General features: G+C 39.7%; 1 protein-coding gene and 1 non-coding gene across 5 annotated transcripts in view; one reads left to right on the forward strand and one right to left on the reverse strand.

Annotated features, from left to right (window-relative positions):
- Positions 1–25,124, reverse strand: part of PLS1 (plastin 1) — a 122,673-nt gene that overhangs the window by 71,357 nt on the left and 26,192 nt on the right. The gene's annotated exons all lie outside the window — the stretch shown is intronic.
- On the forward strand, positions 8,017–8,089 carry TRNAG-UCC (transfer RNA glycine (anticodon UCC)). The gene has a single exon. It is a non-coding gene; the product is annotated as a tRNA-Gly (tRNA).

Consider the following 25,124-nt stretch of genomic DNA (forward strand, 5'->3'; position numbering starts at 1 on the left):
AAAAAAAAGAAAATTCTAGAGAAGGAAATCATTCCAAAAGTTCAGGTTTCCCAGAAAGTATTCTCTCTTGTCCTTTTTGTCCCTTTAAACTACGTTCAATTTCCTTCATCAGATTACAGCCTCAACAATTTTGACTAAACCTATGCCTCCAGACTCTACTCTTTCCCTGTGAGCAATTCTTGTTTCCCACTCTATCCTGAGAAGGGCCTTCTCTTTCTCTTGAGGCCTCTTCTTGATGGTCCCATAATTTTCCTTCATTTTACTTCCTATTTCTAAGCACAGCTCAAACTCCACCATGACTTCCTTCATTGCCCTCATTCCATTTTAGCACATGTTTATTGAGAACATCTGCAGTGCGTGGTGTTGTACTAAGTTCTGGAGGCAATCAAATGCTGACTAACACAGGGACCACAAAGAATTTATAATCTAGGAAGGGAGTCAATAAGCCACAGCTGACAGCAATAGCAAATGCACGAGACTCCCTCACCCACTCCCAACATGACTCCAATTGCCAGTTCTTAACCACGGAGCCTGGAGTAGCCTCAGGATCTCTTTTTCAATATGAGCCTTCACAAAGCTCCTACGAGGCGGTCAGGCCTCAAAATGAACTGAATGCCACCTCCACAACCACAGTACAGGCTGTGATGAAAAACACAGGAAAGGAAGAATCTTCTGGAAGATTCAAGGAAAACTTTACAGAAGAGGCGCCATTTGAGACCTTAAAAAATGAATAAGAATAGAGAGAAACATGCAAATCCCAGTTAAGGGAGAAAAGTCTTAGAGGTCTCCCCTCAGAGCACAGGTCTGACAAAACAGAATTTTTTAAAATTTATGTTTAATTGGAGGATAACTGCTTTATAATGTTGTGTTGGTTTTTGCCATACAACAATGTGTATCAGCCACAAGTATACATATGTCCCCTCTGTCCCTCCCTCTTGTAAACCATAAGTACACATATACTTACTCCCACCCCTCCCCACTGGGTTGAGCTCACAGCGTTATATAGCAACTTCCCACTAGCTATCTATTTCACATACGGTAACATATATGTTTCAATGCTACTCCCTCAAGTCGTCCCACCCTCTCCTTCCCTTGCTATGTCTACAAGTCTGTTCTCTATGTCTGCATCTCTGGGAATCCTTAACTAAGTATCCATGTCATATTAGAGCATCTTATCACCATGTAAGTTTTAATTACAGAAGAAATGTAAGCTATGCCATTGCCCTCAAGAAACTTAAAATTTTCAGGGTGATAAGATGATGCAATAAAATATAAATACTTATTTTAAAAATCCATTTTTAACTCCTTGATGACAATGATGTTGAGTGATTCTACTCAAAAAGTGTCACTCCTTTGAAAGTCTTTAACTTTTCTTTTAGCCCTTTTGCTTATGGTAATTTCCATTTCTGACATATTAAAAAAAAAAATACTGCTATCTTTAAAGATGGCTGCAGGCAACACTTTGTATTTAGAACAGACCCACATTGACCAATCTGAAGTCTTTCCTTTTTTCCATTCAAGTAAGACAACAGTACTCTGGCCACCTCATGCGAAGAGTTGACTCATTGGAAAAGACTCTGATGCTGGGAGGGATTGGGGGCAGGAGGAGAAGGGGACGACAGAGGATGAGATGGCTGGATGGCATCACTGACTCGATGGACGTGAGTCTGGGTGAACTCCGGGAGCTGGTGATGGACAGGGAGGCCTGGCGTGCTGCAATTCATGGGGTCGCAAAGAGTCGGACACGACTGAGCGACTGAACTGAACCGAAGACAAAAGTCACCCTTTTTTGCACCTCAGGAAACAAATTATATTCTTCTCCAAGTCACAGTGTCTAAAGAGGACTTTTCTATGACTTCTAGGACTCTTGGCTTCATGTGTGTTCCCTTACCTACTGACAATAGAAACGTTAATCTATCTGCTTGGTATTGGTGCCAATTAAGGTATTTTGATTGCAAGCAATAAGGGCCTGCACTGGAGATTGGCTCAAAGAATTGAGAGAAGATTGGCTCAAAGAATCGAGAGAGGGTTAAACAAGCAGTCTCTGGAAGGGCTGGTGCCAGGAAGGTCTAAGGAGACCCACAATAGACACTATGATGTTCCACTTTGGAATGTTGGCTCCAGATGCCTCAGCCACCACCATCCATGGAGGACAGGCTCATTCCCAGGATGGGGAGTCTGACTGGCAGAGCCCAGGCCTCATGCCCACTGGTGGTCTGAGGATACCAGGAAAACAAGACCTACAGCTGTAGAGAATCTTATTTGCCTTCTGCACATCTCTGTGTTTGCATGAAGCCAAGATAAAAGTTTAAATCTGATTCCAAAGCAAATGCAAGCACTCCTGACAATCTTCTCCTGACCTGAACTAATCTCACTCAATCAAAAACACCTGAAGGTGCTTCCCTGGTGGCTCAGGGGTAAAGAACCCACCTGCCAACTTGATCCTTGATCTGGGAAGATCCCACATGTCGGGGGGGGGGGGGGGGGCAACTAAACCCATGTGCCACAACTACTGAGCCTGTGCTCCAGAGCCTGGGAGCTGCTACTACTGAGCCCATGTGCTGCAACTACAGAAGCTGGCACGTCCTAGAGCCTGTGATCTGCAATGAAGAGTAGTCTGGCTCACTGAGACCCAGCGCAACCAAAACTAAATAAATAAATACAGATTAAGATTGACGAAAACACCAGAAGGTCATATAAACCTGACTCATAAAATCTCCCCCAAGATCCCCATCCCCAAACAAGACACAGCACTTACACACAACCCAAGTCCCAACATAGCAAGGGAGACTTGGGTGGTCACAAAGGCCAAGCACTGTTCTGAACAGTACACATATTGTCTTATTTAATCCTCATAGCAACAGTATCAGGTTGGTAATATTATAATCCCCATTTTACAATTAAAGCAATTGAGGTCAAAAGCTTCCCAATAAGTGGCAGAGCTGGGATTCAAACTCAGGGAGTCTGCCAAGTCCAGATCCTTCATTACATATGGCCTTCATAGCAGTAGTCTCCATCTATTCCTTCCCATCCCTGCTGCTGCTGCTGCTAAGTCACTTCAGTCGTGTCCGACTCTGAGCGACCCCATAGATGGTAGCCCACTAGGCTCCGCCGTCCCTGGGATTCTCCAGGCAAGAACACTGGAGTGGGCTGCCATTTCCTTCTCCAATCCCATCCCTATATCTCAAGTTACCATCCTGTGGCCTTTTCCTGTTACAAGCTGCCCTAGAACCTTCCTTGTCAGGATAAACTGTTAGGATGAAGTGTGGATACAGGGTGCTCTGTCTTGCTAGAAACTGATGGAATGGGTAGAAGGGTTTGAATGAGCTTTGGGGAAGTGATATGAATTATTTCACAACAGCTTTGTTTTTTGTTTGTTTCTGGAAAATTACTTTGCTCCTATTATCCACGTATGACTTAGTCATGGGAAAGTGTACACTAGGGAGGTAACTGCCTAAATTGTTATGGCCTATATTGCCAAATATCTCATTTAGAATGAATGCCTCAACACCAATATCAAAGTGCTGTCAGAGAAAGGAATCCATGAGTCATTTCCCATTGCACTGGAATAAACCGAGCCTTACCTGCTGCTAGTTTATAATTCCTTTTCTCCTGATTCTAGCCAAGAAACTCTATGTAAATAATTCACAGCAACAGAGAAATTCCAGTCCAACTTGTGTCCAAGTGAGCAGTGGAGTCCTCCCCAGGGTGTTTCTGTGTCAGTGACTGAACTTCAACTCCCAAAGCACACACTGCTGGTGCTTGAACACACTTTAAAGTCTTCATGTTTTATGCAGAAAAATTAAACCAGTATTTTCCCGGAGTTGACCCTCTGAGGTCATTTACATTACAACCTGCAGAATCCAACTCTGACATTTCTTTATTAACAAGGAAGGAATTATCATTTATAGGTGTGTGTTTTCAAGGATCCATAGAAGTCTTACCTAAAACCCTACTGCTGCTGCTAAGTCACTTCAGTCGTGTCCGACTCTGTGCGACCCCATAGACGGCAGCCCACCAGGCTCCCCCCTCCCTGGGATTCTCCAGGCAAGAACACTGGAGTGGGTACCTAAAACCCCAAGTTTCTATGAATTATGGATAAAAATCAATAGTACTGAAAACTATTTTCAAATGCAAAGGATGCCATAAAACAAAAATTTAACTATCAAAATGTAATACGATTTTCTTAAAAAGCACCACTGGAAAACATATCTATAGTTTTATCATTCTTTTAACAGCCTGTGTGCTGCCAGTTAAGGGTTCTAACAGCCAAACAGAACAAGTTAGAGTCTTTTCCTATTCACAAGAGATGGGTACCCTCACAGCACAACTAGATATTTGCTCAAGAATTATGAAGTTCCTTTGCTATCAGAGAATGGAAGAAAGCAGTACCCACTACCAGCTCTGGAAGTTTTCTCACCAGAATCTTGGCACTACAAAAATTAATAACAGCACTATATATTTGCCAAGCATTTTATACTTTCCAAAGTAGATTCACATTGATCACCTCATTCTTAGACATAAAGATATCTAGACACAATGAATTTTAATTATTTATAACATTGATAAAATCCAGTCCATACTTCTTACTCCACAGAGAAAGAGCTGGCACTCAGACTGAGGAGTAAAATGTGTTCAGAGTTCCAGACAAGTCATCAGCAATGCTGGATGAGAAGATGTACATCAAAAGAGAACTCAAAGGAAAAAGTATTAAAGAAAAATACAGTCAAAATTAAGACACACAGGCATTAATGTTTATATGTCATGAGTTACATAGCTTTAGAAATTAACAAGAGCACTATTACTATAAAAGATGTTAAGTATTGATAGTTTAATTAGGCAAAAGCAAATAAGGACAAAAAGAATCTGAAAAAAAAAAAAATTAAGTTGTAGGGATTTCCCTGGCAGTCTAGTGGTTAAGACAACACGTTTTCAAGGCAGGGGGCATGGATTTGACTCCTGGTCAGGGAACTAAGATTCTGCACGCCGTGTGGCATGGCCAAAAAAAAAATAGGGGAAAAAAAAATTAACTTGAAAGGGTATAATATTTTCTATGACCCTCAGAATATACCCTTTGTTTTCTTAAATTAAATCAAAGTTAGCTCTAAGGCCTACTCAGTATCACTTGAGAAGAGCAACACCACTTGTCACATAGATGCCTTTCTATTCTCTTGAGTTATAACAGGACCTCGGAGAATATATGAACAGGAACAACAAGAAGAACCCTTGCATCCTCAGTAAGCAAGAGAGATGCTTCCTCTTTTAGGTTTATGTCATACATTTAAAAGCACAGGCATTGGACATCCTGGTGGTCTAGTGGTTAAGACTCTTCATTCCAACGCAAAGTGTGTGGGTTCTCCTGGTCAGGGAACTAAGATCCCATAGGCCACATAATGGAGCCAAGTCCTGGGGCCAAAAGAGGAAAAAAAAATTAAACTAAAAAAGAAGGAGAAAGTCACTGGCATCCACCCTCCCCGTTACAAGCCAGAAACAGTGACCTTTCCTCCCAGGGTCAGTCCCAGTCACTTGGGACATCTCCTACAGCTGCACTCTCCCCAGCTGCAAGCCTCAAAGTCATCTTGACTCTATTACTCTCTCCCTTCCAAAACCAGTAACTTACCACCAAAACAAATTCTGGAATATTCCTCTCCACTCCATCTTTACCTGTCACTGCCTTAGTCCAGCAATCTGTTGCCCTGTAAGGGCTACCTCAGGAGGTTCACTTCTGCTCTCCCTGACTTTCCTCATCCAGTCTTTGACTCTTACTCTATGTCCATCAGCTTCAACATATTTCCCTTAGGTAGAGCCAATCTAACAATGCATTGAATAAGAAATATGGAGAGGAAAAAAAAAGAAATATGGAGAGGTAAAGAAGAAAATTTATATTGCACAGTTCAGTTCAGTTGCTCAGTCATGTCTGACTCTTTGGGAACCCATGGACTGCAGAATGACAGGCTTCCCAGTCTATCACCAACTCCCGGAGCTTGCTCAAACTCATGTCCGTCAAGTCAGTGATGCCATCGAACCATCTCATCCTCTGTCATCCCCTTCTCCTCCCTCCTTCAATCTTTCCCAGCATCAGGGTCCTTTCCAATAAGTCAGTTCTTCACATCAGGTGGCCAAACCATTGGACCTTCAGCTTCAGCATCAGTACTTCCAATGAATATTCAGGACTGATCTCCTTTAGGATGGACTGGTTGAATCTCCTTGCAGTCCAAGGGACTCTCAAGAGTCTTCTCCAACACCACAGTTCAAAAGCATCAAATTGCACAGCACTGGGCAAAACTCTGCTAATTTTCCTTTAATTATCCCATCTTTCCTGAAAACTCCCCTCTAGGAGAAAGCCTCCTTCTCTACCACAACTCCTGAACGGTCCCCTCTCTGAGCTTCAGTCTCCTGTCCTTAGTCTCTACCCTAATCATTTATCTTACATGGAGCAGTTCAACTCTTTCCTCAGCTTCTACCACATGCAGCCTTTCACCCATCACCCAACACAACTCCCATGTAAGGATCTAACTTCCTTAGAAGACAGCAGGGGAATAGCAAGTAGCAAAAGAGGATAAGATAGTTAGAGGACAGACTCCATATATGACTGCTTAAGAAAAAATTTTAGCTGAGAAATCTCTAACCTACTGAAAGATCTTTTTTTTTCTCCCTGCACCATATGGCATGCAGGATCTTAGTTCCCCAACCAGGGGTCAAATCCAAGACCCCTGCATTGGGAGCACTGGAGTCTTAACCAGTGGACTTCCAGGAAAGTCCTTGAAAATATCTGTTTTAAATGACCATCAAGCTAAATGACTGGCATGACCAACTCAATGGACATGAGTTTGAGCCAACTACAGGAGATGGTAAAGGACAGGGAAGCCTGGAGTGCTGCAGCCCATGGGGTCGCAAAGAGTCAGACATGACTGAGCGACTGAACACCACCACCCAAAAGCTAAATGAAAAACTAAAACAATGAAATTTCATTGTTATGCCCAGAAATCTAGTACCCATAACTTAAAAAGTATAAGAGTCAGTTAGAGCAATGGTGCCAGGAAACATAAAAACTTGCTATCTGGGGTGCAAACCAGACCCCACTGGTGGGGTGCACATTCCCAGTAATCATTCCAGATCCAGATCAAAGACCATATCCGAGTGGAATCTTCCTCCCTGAGCAGATGTTTTGCTCAGTGATGCCAAAGAAATTCATTCAACACTCTGGTGAATGCCATTTTGCACATTGTATTTTCTGTCCAAGGACTAAGCATCTGGGGATGTGAGAAACAACTTTTGTCAGATCGTTGCTGAATACTGACTGGCCAACACCCTGCTTACCTATAGTTGGTGCTCAATGAACAATTGCCATATGAATGTAAGTGCAGAAGATTATTAAAATCATACCAAAATAAAACCAGGGGAATCATTTGCTCAGCACTTTTTCTCCTTTAGCCTCACAGAAACGAACTGGATTCATCTATTCACTGTCTGCTTACATCCTCTTGAAAAGTGAAGTCGCTCAGTCCTGTCTGACTCTTTGTGACCCCATAGACTGTAGCCTACCAGGCTTCTCCGTCCATGGGATTTTCCAGGCAAGAATACTGGAGTGGGTTGCCATTTCCTTCTCCAGGAGATCTTCCCGACCCAGGGATTGAACCCAGGTCTCCCACATTGTAGGAAGACGCTTTACCATCTAAGCCACCAGGGAAGTCCTATGTCCTCTTGAGTAATTGCCATCACAAACCTAGCCAGTACTATTTGTGATGGCAATTACATCACAAATAGTACTGGCTAGGTTTTTTATTTTTCTGGCCTAGTTTTATTTCCTATTGATGAAATGATTATACCTTGTATGCAATCACACTCATTTTACCTTCCTTCTCTATTCTATCTATAAAACTCTCCCAGCTGATTTTAACCAATACTTTAAATTATTTTCAATGAGCAGTCTGTAGAAGACCTGGCTTCTCCAGACTTCTTCAGGCACTATAAATATATGTAGAAAGAGTTAACATAAAATGACTCTCAAGGACTTCCCTGGTGGTCCAGTGGTTAAGACTCTATACTTCCAACACAGGGGGCCCAGGTTCAATCCCTGGTCAGGGAACTAAGATCCCACATGCTGCATGGTGCAGCCAAAAAATTTTTTTTAGGGACCTCCCTGGTGGTCCAGTTGCTAAGGCTCCACATTCCCAATGCAGAGGACCTGAGTTCAATCCCTGGTCAGTGAACTAGGTCCCACATGCTGCAACTAACACCTGGTGCAGCCAAATAAATAATTAAAAAAAACTTTTTTAATTAAGTTAAAATGACTCTCAGTTCAATTAAATTAAGTAAATCATTTGGGATTGCTCAGTATTCAATACTATGTTAAGCATCATAAGAGATGTAAAAGAAATAATTCTCTGTACTCAAAAAGTTTACATTTATTCATTTGTTCATTCAGCCAATAATTACTGAAGACCAACTATGCACTGTGCCCAATGCTAAGCACTAAGAAAAGCATCAAGACATCAAATCTCTGATCTGGGCATTCCAGGAGCTTACACACAAGTCAAGGGGGATGTAAAAAACACAAATAGAAAGTTAAATAGCAATGTTAGTGTTACACATGTAATCAATAGCACTCATCATGAAACAAATGTTAAAAACATTATAAATGATGTTAAGATCACTTTTAAGATGTTCCAAGAGATGTCACTAGGTAGATGGCATGGTTGTGCTCTGGACACAAAGAATTAAGATGGAGAGGTTTTTGTGTACCCCAACGATCCAGAGAGTGTTTCAGGGAGAAATGAGAATTGGGGACAGGCAATATGTTATCTCAGGTACAACAGAATGAAGTTGATCAACAGTAACTTACCGTTTACATAATTCCCTCTTCCCATACCCTCCATCATTTCACTACTACCAGGTGGACTTGAAAGGGATTCAAGGTCTTAAAGAAGGGACACCACATGGACTACAGATGAAGTGGAGATTCAGACACTTCTGCAGATGGCAGCAGAGAGGGCCAGCCACACCCAGGGACTACACAGGAACTGAGGTCTCAGCAGAAGCCAGTGACAGAGAAACACAGCCCTGAACTAAACTCCTTACGCTCATACCCATGAAATTTCTGAAAACTAAATACCACCCAGGGAAGACAACCGAGTTCAGTTTTAAATGACTGAATTTTACCCTGTACAACTAAAAAAGTCTTCTTCTATACAGGTACTGATGACAGAGACTGTGTAGAAAAATAAAAACATTTCTTACACAAACAAAATTTTGAGGCTTGGGAATTAAAATTCTGCTACAGAGGTTCTTAACATCAAATATAATACAAGGTAGTATATCATTACATTCCAAAATGAGCCTCAAAGACAAAGATGGTATGGCTAGAATGTAGCGTATACATATTAACACCACATCCAAGCAGTGTTTTTTTAAGCAGGTCTTACATTTACTTATATAGTTCCATTTCCGGTGCTCTTCAGTCCTTTGTATAGATCCATATTTCTGTATTGCCATGTGGTATCATTTTCTTTCTGCCGGATGGACTTCCTGTAACATTTTTTGTAGTGCAGGCCTGCTGGTGATGAATTTTTTCAATTTTTACATGTTTGAAAAGTCTAATTCATCTTGGTTTTGAAATACATTTTTGTTAAGTATGGAATGCTAGGTTAGGGACTTCCCTGGCTGTCCAGTGGTTAAGACTCTATGCTTTCAATGCAGGGGGTGTGGGTTCAATCCCTTGCTGGAGAACGAGGATCCCATATACTATATAGTGTGACCAAAAAAAAAATTATAGGTCAAAGGTTTTTCTTCCAGTGCTTTAATGATGGTCCTCCACTGTCTTGTATACTTTTGTTTTCAACAAGAAATTTGTATCATCTTTATCTTTCTTCCTCTATATGCAACATGCCTTTGTTCTTTGGTATATTTTAAGATCGTTATCACTGCTTTTGAACAACTTAATTGTAATGTGCTTTGATGTAATCTTCCTTACACATCTTTTGCTGGGGTTAATTGAGCTTCTTGGATCTGTAGGATTACACTTTTCATCAAATCTGGAAATTTTTTAACCATGATTTCTTCATATTTTTCCTGTTCTCCCTCATCTTTCAGGGACTCTAAATACATGTATGTTAGGTGACTGGAACTTGTCCCACAAATCACTGATATTTTAATTTTTGTGTGTGTAATTCTTTTCTCTATTTTAGTCTGGATAGGTTCTAATGCCCTGGCTTCAAAGTCACTATTCTTTTCTTCTACGCTGTCTAATCTGCCCTTAAACCAATCTACCGTATTGTTCATCTCAGATGTTATAACCGTCTTTCTAGAAGTTCAATATGGGTCTTTTAAAATATTTTCCATGTCTTCATATGGAATCTAACAATACATTTATTGTCATTGTCTGATAATCATAATACCTGTCTCAGCTTCCAGGTCAGTTTTGTTTGATAGATTTCTTTTCTTCGTTATGGGTCATTATTTTCCTGCTTCTTCGCATGCCTGGTAAATTTTGATTGGATGAGATACTGTAAAATTTACTTTGTTAAGTAACTGATATTCTTGCATCCCTATAATTATTCTTAACATTTTTACTGTGATTAAAAAGACTGAACATTAAAACTTCCATTTTAACCACTTTTAAGTTTACAGTTCAATAAACTAAGTATATTCACATTGTCGTACAACTGATCTCTAAAATTTTTCAAGTTGAAAAAGTGAAACTCTATACCCATAAAATACTAGCACTCCCCTTGCCCAAGCCCTTGGCAACTATCTTTCTACTTTCTGTTTTTATGGCTTTGATTAATTTAAATACGTCATATGAATGGAGTCATATAGTATTTGACCTTTTGTTATTTCACTTAGCATAATGTCCTCGAGGTTCACCCATGTTGCAGCATATGACAGGACTTCCTTATTTTTTTAAGGTGCATATTATTTCATTGTATATATATCACATAGTCTTTATCCATTCACCTCTTGATGGACATTTGGGTTGCTTCATCTCCTGGCTAGTGTAAATAATGTTGCAATGAACATGAAAGTGAAAGTGAAAGTCGCTCAGTTGTGTCCAATTGTTTGGGACCCCATGGACTATACAGTCCATGGAATTCTCCAGGCCAGAATACTGGAATGGGTAGTCTTTCCCTTCTCCAGGGGATCTTCCCAACCTGGGGATCGAACCCAGGTCTCCCACACTGCAGGATGATTCTTGACCAGCTGAGCCACAAGGGAAGCCCAAGAATACTGGAGTGGGTAGCCTAATCCTTCTTCAGCAGATCTTCCTGACCCAGGAATCCAACTGGGGTCTACTGCATTGCAGGTGGATTCTTTACCAACTGAGCTATCAGGAAAGCCCTGCGATGAACATAGGCATGCAAATATATCTCTTTGAGGTATTGCTTTAAATTATTTTCAATATACACCCAGAAGTGGGGTTACTGGATCATATGATAATTCTATTTTTTATTTTTTGAGGAAGCATACTGTTTTCCATAATAGCTCCATCATTTTATATTCCCACCAGCAGTGCACAAAGTTTCAATTTCACCACACCCATGACCACACTTGTTCCTTTGATATTAGCCATTCTAATGAGTGTGAGGTGATTTTGTGGGTTTAATTTACATTTCTCTTATGAATAGTAATATTGAATATCTTTTTCTATGCTTATTGGCCACATGGGTATATTCTTTGGAGAATTGCTAATGCAAGTCCCTTGCTCATTTTTAGCAGGGTTATAGGCATACTTCATTTTATTGTGCTTTGCTTTATTGCACTTCACAGATATTGCTTTTTTTTTTTTTTTTACACATTGAAGGTTTGTGGCAACCCTTCATTGTCAGATGATTAGCAATTTTTAGCAATAGAGTATTTTTAAAATTAATTATATACATTGGGACATAATGCTATGCACACTTAATAAACTATAGTATAGTATAAACATAACTTTTACGTGCACTGAGAAATTTAAAAATTCATATGACTTACTTTATTGCAATATTTGCTTTCTCATGGTGGTCTGGAACCAAACCTACAATATTTCCAAGGTATGCCTGTACCTTGCAGAAGTCCCCTATATGTTTTGTAGGGAAATGATATTAAACTTGTGTCAGCTATATTATTTGCAAATATTTTCTTCCATTCCATAGTTGCCTTTTCTGATGACTGTTTCCTTTGGTACACAGAAATTTTAAAGTTTGATGTAGTCCCACCTGTCTACTTTTGCTTTTGTTGTCATATTCAACAAATCATCACCAAATGTAATGTCCTGAAGCTTTTCCTCTGTGTATTTTTCTAGGAGTTTTGCAATTTTAGGTATTACTTTTAGGTCTTTGATGTACTTTAATTTCTGTATATTGTATTAGGAGAGTCTAACTTCATTTTTTCTGCATGTAGATATCCAGTTTTCCTAACACCAGTTATTAAAGAGACTGTCTTCTCCCTGTTGTCTAGTCTTGGGACCCTTATCAAAAATCATTTGGCCAGATACACAAGGGTGAATTCCTGGGCTCTCTATTCTGGCCCATTGGTCTATATTCCAGTATAGTACCATTTTGATTATTATTGTTTTGCAGTAAGTTTTGAAATTGGGAAATGTGAGTCTTACAACCTTGTCCTCCTTTTTCAAGGTTGCTTTGGCTACTTAGTACCCGCTGAGATCTCATTTAACTTTTTTTTCTATTTCTGAAAAAAAAAAAAAAAGCCCTATAACCACTCTTGATCTTTGTTCTCAAATGCAGAAAAGTCCTTGCGAAGGGTTTGATCCTTTGGAGGTCTTATGTTTAAGCTCTGGTAGGCAGGACAAAGCAGAGTTTAGTCTTGGGCTGTGGCTCCCCAGCAGGAGATGGTTATGTTCCCTAGAGGACATCTGGCAATGTCTAGAGACATTTCTGACTCTCATGAGTGAAGAGGTGTTATATGCATCTAGTGTGTTGAGATCAGAGATGCTCCTAAATACCATACCATGCACAGAAGATCCCCTTGTAACAAAGAGTTACCCAGTGCAAAATTTCCATGGTGCTGAGGCTGAGAAATCATCCTCTAAGGGCTAATGATTCCCCACTATTAATACTGAGGTAAAATGCTTATGCATATTCTATCCAATACCCTTTTGGACTATTTAAATTTACAAATACTCATTGATATATACATACCTAGGTACATGTATGATTATTTAATGGAGTGATGGCATAGATTTTAAACATTTTTTAATAGCTACATAAAACAGAAAAGGCAAATGAAAACAATGACCTAACATCCTCAACCCATCAGGCTGCCAAAAATAAAACTGACGGAGACACCACGTGCTGGAGAGAATATAAGAGATCAGTCACTCCTGTTGCCATACTGCTCTCCAAAGTAGTATATCTAAAAGAGGTGAAGATATGCATATTCTATGACCCACAATTCTAGTAATTCATCCCAGAGGAAATCTTGTATAAATAAGTCAAAATATAGGTAAAAGCACACCATTATTTATAGTATCAAAAAACTGGAAACAACCTGAATGTCTATCATCAGAAGACCAGATAATTTTAGAATATTCATTTAGTAAAATACTCCACAACAAGTTAAAATGAACTGGCTATATGTATTAATATGAAAAAAAATCATGGACACACATGTTAAATGAGAAAGCTGTATAGCAGATATTTATAAAAAGTTTCAAGCCCTCTATTATTAATGAAAAGTGTTCATGGAAAAATAGTAAGATGGACAGAAAGAATAACTAACACGTGCCAATTTCAGATGAGGAAAGGGATTAAATGGGAGAGGGCCTTCAATCATATCATTAGTGTTTTATTTCTTAGAGAAAATGAAGAGCTGATATATACAAATTGCTGATATTTCTTAAATCGGGGTAGAGAAAATGAGCATATATTATATTCTATTCTTCTGCATGCTTTATTTTATAATTAAAGATATTAAAGAAAATTTGAACAGAATAATATTACATTAGGGAACATTCTACAGCCATATGTATACAGTGGTCCTGCTTTCCATCTTACTTAATCATCCTTTTTATATGGTCTTAAGAAAATATAGTAGAAAGCTTGTTTTCAGACTAAATTATATAGCAACTTCCCTAAGCTAACATTTAAATTTGGAAATAAGAGGAAATGCTTAAGAATGTCAGGATTTTGCTCTTCAGTTCAGTTGCTCAGTTGTGTCCGACTCTTTGTGATCCCAAAGATCGGATCCCAAAGATCGCAGCACACCAGGCCTCCCTGTCCATCACCAACTGCCAGAGTCTACCCAAACCCATGTCCATTGAGTCGATGATACCCTCCAACCATCTCATCCTCAAAGTTTAAATAAAAAACATCTGGAATGAAAGGCTAAATGATGAATGGAGGTTATAACAGCAGATCTGATGTGGACACAGGAATGCACAATCATGGAACAGTGTAATTTTTTTTTTAGAGTTGATATTATGCACACATTAAGAGAATTTACTGCCAGGCACTTGATATAAATTATCTCTAATCCTTAAAACAACCTCCCAAAGTAGTGGTTACATCTATTTTTACTGATAAAGAAACTCAAGCTCTCTAAGGTTAAGAAACTTGTCCAATACCACTCAGCTGGTGAGCACTAGAGTCATATAATTCAAACAAGTGTCAAGGTCCATGTTTCCACTGTTCCATATAAGGCTGGGCCCAGGAAGGTATGCTGGACCTGCCCCAGGGTAATTTAATCATTCTGCTTACAGAGTTAATCTGACCCTACCCAACTTCCGCAATCTTGGAAAATTTTACTTAATTCTAGTATCTTAAAATAACTTAAATAGGCTGACTCCATGTTTTTTTGTTTGCAAGTTTTAATGTGACAGGTTTTTCCTATAACGCTGTTTATTCAGTTAGTATAAGCATGCCAGGCTAATTTATTCTTAGAGATTTTATTCTTAGCTAATAATAATGACCTCAACTTTGTGAAAGAAAAAATAAGTATGAAACTGATTCTTCATAGTGGCCTAAAAGCAAAGACTAAAGAAAACCACCAACATGCCCCATATGCAAGAGAATTAAGTCTTACACACTTTCTAACTCATAAAGCACTTTCACATATGACCTTCAAGTCTCACATCAACCCAGTGAGTTAAGCAAAACTGAAAATATTATTATCATGATTATATATACATATACACACACACTATAATAGTATTGGGTTGACCAAAAAGTTCACTCAGATTTTTCTGCAATATCTTATGGAAAAAGGTTTTTGGCCAGCCCAATATTATGTTTCCTCATATTATTTTATTCTCATTTTACATGAGAATAAAACAAGTAAACGGGTAAGGTAAACCTACACAGCCTAGGTCATCCACTGGTGTCAAAGATGGTACTATTTTCATTGTGCCTGGGGCCCAGGCCCATGTTCCATGGGGGGTCAGGGGAGGGAAGGGAGGCTCCCGAGGGAGGGGAGATAGATAGATAGATAGATATATAGTGTTATGACTGATTCACACTGTTGTACCACAGAAACCAATACAACATTGTAAGGCAATTTTCCTCCAATTAAAAAATAAAATAAACCATATTGCCCCTTGCATCATATCTGCTAAGGGTATTATAAAATCCTTCTAATTAACAATAAACTTTTTTTTAAAAAATCACCTTATTCTTTCACATTTATTTTTACATGGGCTCTAGTGTATATCACATATACATTAAGTAGCACTTGAATATATTAGTAAGTTAAAAATGTATACCTTGAAAGTGTTGTGTATACAAAACAAAGTTGTTTTTTTAACTGATGGGAGTAGAACAATTAAAAAAGCCTATGTTCACCTGAAACTAACCCAACATTGTAGGTCAATTATAGTACATATAAAATAAAAATGTAAAGAAAAAAGAAATAGAAAAAAAGCCTAAAAGCCACTACTCCAAGGAAAAAGCACTCAACTTTCTACCTCCGCTGGAATAGATAAAAGGATAATTTCTCTCCATTTGCCCCTACTAGTTAATGACAGCATGGCTTCTATCCTGCAAGACTGAGAACTAAGTCAGAAACTTCTGGAAGGAAAGAAAAAGAAGGAACTATAGAAACCTCAATGCTAAAGAAGAATGTCATCAGAAAAGGCCAGCAAACTTTTATCATTCTCAAAGCAATTCAGGCCCAGGCACACTGGATATTAGAGATTAAAATCGGCACTTAGAAGAAAAAAATGGGCATCAGGCAGTCAGTGGAATATATTCAGGAGTTCAAGATGCATGCGTCTGCAGTGCATGCCTAACCTAAATACTGTTCCCTCTTCATCGGCTAGTATTACTTATTACTAGGGTCCTTAGCAATAGGGGCTTTTATAGCATTGACCAGTAAAGCAGGATGAACAGGGACTTTTAAATGGCTAGATAAGGCCACACCATTAGCAACATTTGTAGCTACGCAAAGTAACATAATAAGGGTAATCAAATATCATGCTTTGGGTGGTAAGCTGATCTAAACTGGGGATCATAAAGGAATGTTATCCCCCTCCTCCACAAGAACACAATTGAACACTTGGCTTGTTCATTATGAAAGGGCTGGCAGGAGGGCACAGCCTTTGTTGGACTCTGGGCATAATACAGGAAAGAGAATTCAATTCTGGCTCCTGAGAAAGCCTTCAAGAGTTGGTGCCTCTTTTTTTTTTTTTTTTAAGAATTATGTGGAATTTGTCCATGGCACTCAGTCTCCAGAGTTAATTGGTCATGATGTGTTTGTGTCTCTAGTAAGAGCCAGAGTCACCCTATTCTATGATGACTAAGAATAAACAGTTGACTGCTTCACAGAGCTGAACAGAGAAGTCTTAACTTTCTACTTCAGTGTGAGACCTCAGGTCACTGCACAAAGGAAACACACTTAACTTTTTAAAAGCTGGTCTCTCTTAAGAAAACTCAAGAGTCTTTCATTCTCTGGCAATAAGATCGATGCAAATTGCCAGTGATACCAGTATCTAGGTTTCCTCGACATGTATCATTCAAGAGCATCTCAGTGTTACAGGGCTGGGAACTGTACATTTCCTGCTTTACTGAGAAAAAGAGCTAAACCAAGGCAGCTACAGACACCAAGACTATGCGGGGTAAAGATACGTAGATTCTTCAGCCAATTTCAGAAACCATTAAAAAGGCTCACTGAAAGGCAACCTGTTTTTCTAGAATTTGCACACAGTTTATAGGAAGCCCTTTCTGAAAGCCTACAGTCTCTTCTCAAATTCAGTGAAACAGTGAAAATAAGCTTTGAAGCAGAAGCGCTATCTCCAAGACTTCAAAATATAAGTAAGCAAAAATAAGGATCAAGAATTTATTTCAAATAAGATGTCTTCCTCAGACTCCAGGTGGATGTATATAATTATGTCATAGCCCTAGAATCTACAGTATCCTCTATTGATATTTGTTTTATATATCTGTAGGAATTCTTTAGGAAAAAAAGAGGAGTTTTGCTTCTACATGACTATAGACTACAAGTGTTGTTTCATCAGAATGAAAGAATCAGGCTTCAAAGCAATAATACATACACATTCTAGATGACACAAAAAGAGAATATTCATTTTAGCATTTTCCTAAAATTGCATGTATCTTTCTAAAGGGAAAATTAATGCCAAAACAAAAATTATGAATTTAACTTTTTATCAAACCCTGAATAAACCAAAACAGTCCTTTCTTACCCAACAAATATTGCTCAAGAAAGAAATAATTTTTAAGACAGAAAGATTAAGAGAATTAAAAATTATGTGACCCTCACATCATGGTCACTGTGCATTGACTATGCAGAGTTACCTAGACTCCCAAAGCAAGAATGCACTAAAACCAACAACAACAAACATGAGGAGGTTTATCTCAATTTAACAATCACATTTTTAAAAAGCAGCTCTAGAATCTGAGGCTGTATTTTCCTATTAACATAAGGGAAAATTTGCATACCTGTTTCTGTTGGTGTGATCACCTGAGATTTGGACATCCAAGAGAACAATTCAGAAGATTCAAAATTCAGTCACTTTAAACTATGTCTATTTTCAAATAATCTTCTATCAAAGTCAGTATCTGACCAAAGAAAACAAGCAACTAACTCCACACTTAAGTATTCTGCCTACTACTATAGATTTCAATCTCAAAAAACAATTGGTCTTAAGCAGTAAGGTCAATTTGCACTGGGTGTGGTTTGGAACTATAAAAAAAAAAAAAAAGCAAAAATGTGAATGTCATCATCTTATCTGTTTGATTATGACTGTACAGCTTAAAATATACCACAATATTCACCATATACATATTTAAGTACATATATATATCAGGATACTCACCTTTTAGATTCTACTAAACAGGTAGAAGAAGGAAGAAGTCCCTACGACATGGGACTGCCTGCCCTATGAGGTCTTACATGAATTTTATAAATATTCCTTTGCCACTGTAGCTTTCCTTCCCCATGTGAAAAATCATTAAGATTTCACATACACTGAGATTCATAAAATGATAAGGAAACTGTGTTAAACTTTAAAAATTGAAACAACAACAAAACCCTACAGCCTATTGAGTTTTTAAAAAAAAATATAGTCACTGGACTAATTTCAATCAAATGTACAGCATTATCTTTGAAGAGTAAATAGAAACATTACATAGAATTAAACAGTGTTAAAGCTGGAAAGTGCCCTCAAGGGTTATAATTCAACTCTACTTTTTAAGTGAGCGAAAGTTTACTCATAAAGTCTATAATACATTTTCACTAAATGGTTAGTTCTCTGAAGACAAAGTCTGAAACACCTTTTATGATGGCTCCATAAAAATAAAGAATGGAGTAAAACTGCTTCATAAAGTGAAAGAAAAAGTTATGTTACAAGCCGGTTTTAAAAAAAAGAAAGTACCTACTGTATGATTCCATTTATATGAAATTTTAGAAAATGCAAACTAATCGATGCTAACAGAAGGTAGATCAATAGTTGCCTGGAACAAAGGAGGAAGGAGGGATGGACTGAAAAGGGACAGGCGGAAACTTAAAGGAGTGATGAAAATGTTCTGCATCGTGATTGTGCTGATGATTTTAAGGCTGTATGCTGCTGCTGCTGCTGCTGCTAAGTCGCTTCAGTCATGTCCGACCCTGTGCTACCCCATAGATGGCAGCCCACCAGGCTCCCCCGTCCCTGGGATTCTCCAGGCAAGAACACTGGAGTGGGTTGCCATTTCTTTCTCCAATGCATGAAAGTGAAAAGTGAAAGTGAAGTTGCTCTGTCGTGCCCGACTCTTAGCAACCCCATGGACTGCAGCCTTCCAGGCTCCTCCGTCCATGGGATTTTCCAGACAAGAGTACTGGAGTGGGGTGTATACTCTGTCACAACACACCAAGGACTTCCCTGGGGGTCCAGTGATTGGGGATCCACATGCTAGTGAGGGGGTTGTGGTGGGGGTATGTGGTTGCATGCTCAGTCGTGTCCAACTCTCTGCGATTCCATGGACTGTAGCCCATCAGGCTGCTCGGTCCATGGAATTTTCCAGGAAGGAATACTGGAGTGGGTTGCCATTTCCTTCTCCAGGGGATCTTCCCAACCCAGGGATCAAACCTGCGCCTGTTGTGTCTCCTGCATTAGCAGTGGATTCTTTACCATTGCGCCACCTGGGACCCTAGTGCAGGGGACATGGGTTTAATCCCTGGTCGGGGAAGAGTCCACATGTCACAGAACAGGGCAGATGAGCCCTATGCCACAACTACTGAAACCAGTGTACTCTACAGCCTGTGAGCCACAACAAGAGAAGCCACAGCAATGAGAAGTCCACGCAACACCTAGAGAGGAGACCCCCGTTCACTGCAACTAGAGAAAGCCTGCTTGCAGCAATGATGATCCACACATATAAAAAGAAAAAGTCCACTTTAAATGGGTACAGCCTATTACACCTAACTTACACTTCAATGATGGCTAAAAATACACATACATAGATTTAAATATTTGAAAGGTACCTGTAATGAAGAAAGGCTTTCTCTTGCTCTGTATGGCCACAAGATGGTAGAACTAGATCCATCAAGCAGAAATACCAAGAAACAAATTCCACATTAACATAAGGAAACATATCCTAGCCAAGTGCTCCACAACCAACCTGGGCTGTCTCTGGAACACTGGGGGTCTCCTCACTGGGTCTGCTCCAATTTAGGCTCAAAGTACATTTTGGGCAGATGATGTTGTTTTGGGGTTTCTTACATAGAAAATTGGAGGAAGTGACCATTAAAGTTTCTTGCACTGAAAGTTCTATTATTTCAAGGATGATTATTCATGAATAGATGTTTGTGACCCTGTGGCTGTGGTGTGGAATTCTGCCCACCTCTTGACTAGGCCATTTATTTGCCATGTCTTATTTCCCCCAAAGACTTCACTTCTCAGGAGAAGTCATTATCCGCCCAACACATCCTTTAAAAAAAAAAAAGGATTCTGTGTATTTTCTGATTTTTGAAAAGAAATCTATAAAATGAAATATTTCTAAAATAAACAAAATTTAAGTTGCACTCAAGCACACTATTTAGAAACAACTAGAGCCAATGGATAACTCCCCTAGGCCCTCCTGCGCCCGCGCAGCCACAGCTCCTTGAATGTGGGGTTGCTCCTCCCGGCCGCCGCCCCTGGCCTCGGGCGTTGGGTAGCTCTTCCCGACCGCCGCCCCTGGCCTCGGGCCTGGGGGCGTGGGGTTGCTCGTTGGGGATGCTGCCCCTGACCACAGACACGGGGTAGCTCCTCTCGGCCGCTGCTCCTGACCTCGGACGCAGGCTTCGGCAATACGTGAACCGTGAACTTCCTGATGTTCAAGCTGGTTTTAGAAAAGGCAGAGGAACCAGAGATCAAATTGCCAACATCCGCTGGATCATGGAAAAAGCAAGAGAGTTCCAGAAAAACATCTATTTCTGCTTTATTGATTATGCCAAAGCCTTGGACTGTGTGGATCACAATAAACTGTGGAAAATTCTGAAAGAGATGGGAATACCAGACCACCTGACCTGCCTCTTGAGAAATCTGTTTGCAGGTCAGGAAGCAACAGTTAGAACTGGACATGGAACAACAGACTGGTTCCAAATAGGCAAAGGAGTACGTCAAGGCTGTATATTGTCACCCTGCTTATTTAACTTCTATGCAGAGTACATCATGAGAAACGCTGGACTGGAAGAAACACAAGCTGGAATCAAGATTGCCGGGAGAAATATCAATAACCTCAGATATGCAGATGACACCACCCTTATGGCAGAAAGTGAAGAGGAACTCAAAAGCCTCTTGAAAGTGAAAGAGGAGAGTGAAAAAGTTGGCTTAAAGCTCAACATTCAGAAAACGAAGATCATGGCATCTGGTCCCATCACTTCATGGGAAATAGATAGGGAAACAATGTCAGACTTTATTTTTTGGGGCTCCCAAATCACTGCAGATGGTGACTGCAGCCATGAAATGAAAAGACGTTTACTCCTTGGAAGGAAAGTTATGACCAACCTAGACAGCATATTGAAAAGCAGAGACATTACTTTGCCAACAAAGGTCCGTCTAGTCAAGGCTATGGTTTTTCCTGTGGTCATGTATGGATGTAAGAGTTGGACTGTGAAGAAGGCCGAGCGCTGAAGAATTGATGCTTTTAAACTGTGGTGTTAGAGGAGACTCTTGAGAGTCCCTTGGACTGTAAGGAGATCCAACCAGTCCATTCTGAAGGAGATCAGCCCTGGGATTTCTTTGGAAGGAATGATGCTAAAGCTGAAACTCCAGTACTTTGGCCACCTCATGCGAAGAGTTGACTCATTGGAAAAGACTCTGATGCTGGGAGGGATTGGGGGCAGGAGGAGAAGGGGACGACAGAGGATGAGATGCTGGATGGCATCACTGACTTGATGGACATGAGTCTGAGTGAACTCCGGGAGTTGGTGATGGACAGGGAGGCCTGGTGTGCTGCGATTCATGGGGTCGCTACTAGTCGGACACGACTGAGTGACTGAACTGAACTGAGAGCCAATGGGTTATGAATTTCCAGTCTTTCGTCTACACATGTGCAAGGATACATCTTTTTTTTTTTTTTACAAAGTTGGTATTTTTCAGTACATAGTTAATTCTATTAAGAAGTTTTCCATATAGTTAAGCATTTTTTTGAAACATGCCTTACGGCTTCATAACGGTCCACATTATGACTATACCATGATTTATTTAAGCACTCATGTTGGTTAGGCAAGGTTGTTCCCAATGTTTTACATTTAGAAATAATGTTTTGACATCCTCTAACACAGAGAATGAATAGGGAATAAGAGAACTACAGCCCTGAATCCAACTTTTCTAACATTTTATCCATTTCATTTTGCTACAAGAAATTTCTCTTTACACTCAGCTAAGAAAGTCAACACTTGTTAAAATATGTGGTATGGGGACTGCCACCTTTGCTGACAACAGTTTTTTTGGTGTTGTTTTTTTTTTTTGAGTACACTACTATGAACCTCAACCAAAGTTCCAGAGAAAATATAAAATATACTAATTTGATCTCAATTAAAAAAATATGTAGAAACGGATGTGGTGCCAAGTCATCAATCAGGGTCAAGTGCCCGGTACAGTTTTAACAACTTGTGAGTATTCGAGGCAAAGGGGTTGTTTGAACCCTTAAAATATTCAATAAATATTGAGAAATAATCTGACTCAAAGTTGTTTTTTAACTCAAACTATCAAATAAAGCAAGAATATTTAGAAAAGAATTTACCATTTTGTGCTTAAATGCACATTCAGGGCAGGAGAGATTTTTTTAAATCTCTGTAAACCCACATGGGGCTTCAGGTGGCTCAGGGATAAAGAACCTGCCTGCCAATGCAGGAGACTGAGTTTGACCCCTGGGTTGGGAAGATCCTCTAGAGAAGGGAATGGTAACCCACTCCAGTATTCTTGCCTGGAGAATTCCATGGACAGAGGAGACTGGCAGGCTACAGTATATGGGGTTGCAAAGAGTTGGACACAACTTGGCAACTAAACAACAACAACAAACCCACATACCTTTGCTTGGGAATTTGTTCAAAAGAAGTAGTTTTACCACAATTATATGAATTTTTCTCTATTTTAAAACCAGTCCATTTCTCAAACTTCTAAAGCATCAGGGTAGTGATTACCCTTGACAGTAGTAACCACTAAAAGGAAGCAGAAAGGTTTCTGGGGTGCTGGTAACAATTCTGGTTTCTTGATATAGATGCTGATTTCATGGTAGTATCACTTTGTAAAAATTCATCATTACACATTTACCATATGTATATTTTTCTGCATACATATATCATTGAATATTCAAAAACAGACCCCCTTTTTAGTCTATTCCCTTACCCCCAATATACTGCTAAGTACTGACTGAACATGATTTAATATATTCAGTAAAGGAGAATTGGAAACTTCATCTCTAACAATCCCAGTTTTCCTCACCTACTCTTGACATTCTTAGCAATGTTCTCTTTGTTAACAACATTGTAAGGAAACAGTAAGTACACACATCTTGCAGAATTGGGGTGTACAGACAATACAATTGCAATTGTTTAAGTTTTACTTCTTCAAATCCATAAGTAGTTCTGGGTACCGACTATGTCCAAGACATGACGGGCTTCTTCAGTGTTGAACAGGAACTTATGGAGGAAGATATCCAGAGAAGAACTCAAAAAAAGCCTTCGAAAGACTGGGAGATAACATGGATTCTTTTTATCATTTGAATTCAGCAACTGGGAAAAATGCGTAGATATACTTTTCAGCACCTTGGAAAGTGTTTCTTAGAATGAGTAGGTATCAAAATTTGCCATAAATATGTACTGTTACAGATAAATGGGCAAAAAGCTAGAAGGGCAAACTAGGAAATCAGTAGGGTACAATCAAAACTGCAGAAGCCTGAAAGTGAGTGGAATCAGTGGCCAAATGAAAGCCAATATCCTGGGTGAATGTCTATGCCTATTTCACATCATCACCATTTTTTTCTGACTCTTAATGACCAGAAAAGCAGGCACTCTGGGCATTACCTCCTTTGTAACACACAGAGATAAGTGATGCTGCAGCTCTGCTTGACTGGACAAAAGTCCTGAAACATCCTTTCCCAAATTACTTGCATTAGAATCTGACCTTGAGATGATTTCAACTGAGAAAACAATCCAGTTCAGTCACATTTTTCTCCTGTGCATCAACATTAATGCCTGAAGCCCTGGTGTCAATGACAACTCCTACTGTCTTATTTGTCAGACAAAGGCAGACAATATGTCTGTGACAGGCAGAATAATACTCCCCCAATACTACCCCTTAGTGGTAAAGAACCCACCTGCCAATGCAGGAGACATAAGAGACCCGGGTTCGAGTCTGGATTGGGGAGATCCCTTGGAGGAGGGCATGGCAACCCACTCCAGTATTCTTGTCTGGAGAATCCCATGGACAAAGGAGCCTGGTGGGCTATGGTCCATAGGATGGCAAAGAGACAGACACAACTGAAGTGACTGAGCACACATGCAAAGAGGCCCACACCCTAATCCCCAGAACCTGTGAACTTGTTATCCTACATGGCAACATGTAGCTCAGCAGAAGTGACTAAGGATATGCATGGGTTTTGGGAAAGGGTTGAGTATCTTGGATTATGTAGATAGGGCCAATATAATCACCTGAACCATTAAGAGCAGAGAACTTTCCCCTGCTGGGCTGAGAGAAGAAATAGGAAAAGGTGGAACAACTTCAATGAGTGAGAAGGGCTGCTGCCAGCTTTGAAAATGGAGGAAACAGATCACAGCTGAGGAATGCAGGTGGCTTCTAGATGCTGGGAATGGCCTTCAGTTTACATCCTGTAGAAAAACGGGGCTCTCAGGCTCACCACCTCAAGAAACTGAATTCCGCCAATACTCTGAATGAGCCATGGAAAGGATCTTCCTCTAGGGCCTCCATAGAGGAACACAGTATCTCCTGACGGCTCTTTGATTTTAACCCAACGAGACCCATATTGGACTTCTGATCTACAGAACTATAAGATAATAAATTTGTGTTGTTTAAACTACTGAATGTGTGATATTCTGTTACAAGAGCAACAGAAAACTAAAACAAGCTTAGACAGTTTTATTCTTATCACCTAGGCCTTGGATTGTCCACAAGAGAGAACAGTTAGCATTTGGGGGAAGCAGAGGGAAAGGAAGAGTATATTTGGGGATAAGGGCCAACATCAGCTTTACAA

Source organism: Bubalus kerabau, chromosome 2, assembly GCF_029407905.1.
Source record: "Bubalus kerabau isolate K-KA32 ecotype Philippines breed swamp buffalo chromosome 2, PCC_UOA_SB_1v2, whole genome shotgun sequence".
In the NCBI taxonomy this organism is placed as follows: Eukaryota; Metazoa; Chordata; class Mammalia; order Artiodactyla; family Bovidae; genus Bubalus; species Bubalus kerabau.